The following is a 653-nucleotide window of genomic DNA, read 5'->3' on the forward strand; positions in this document are numbered from 1 at the left end:
TTTCACACTCTGGTTTCTAACAGCAATAGTCAATTTCCTTAAGTAGGTAATCAGTGACCTCTTTCACTTTATGGTAATATTAAAATCAAAAAATTCGTGGCATTGTTAATACATCAGTGTATTAGCTTTACACAAGTCACAATTCTTGGGACACTAAGAACCAGCTTTAATGTTTACTATGCATTTAATGCATGTGCCAAAATGTGAAGTTAATCTATTGTCAGTTTTCCAGTGTGTACTGAGTGACATTTATAAACATACTCCACAAAAACATCTAAAATTCTGAGATGTGTGTAATATCCCTGAACATCCAAAGACCTCTCTGAAAACTGAGTGAGGAATATAGTTCCAGAGCTTAACACTGCCACATGAAATCAGTTAATCGCACATATTCCTAGTGGGGTTCAGTCTGTTTAAGTATAGCTTGTATTACAGTCACCCATATTTTACACACACAGCATATAGTACCAGCTAGACCAAAAAAAAAAAAAAGGGTTATTAAAAAAATCTATTACATATATCTAAAGAAAAATAAGATGTCTTTCTCTGTTCTTCCACACCCCCAATAATCTCATCATGTCCATGGATTACAAGTGTTTCACGTTAAATCTTTTTCAAGAACTTTAAAAATCTGTTATACCAAAAAAAGCTGC

Source organism: Oenanthe melanoleuca, chromosome 3 (genome assembly GCF_029582105.1).
Source record: "Oenanthe melanoleuca isolate GR-GAL-2019-014 chromosome 3, OMel1.0, whole genome shotgun sequence".
In the NCBI taxonomy this organism is placed as follows: Eukaryota; Metazoa; Chordata; class Aves; order Passeriformes; family Muscicapidae; genus Oenanthe; species Oenanthe melanoleuca.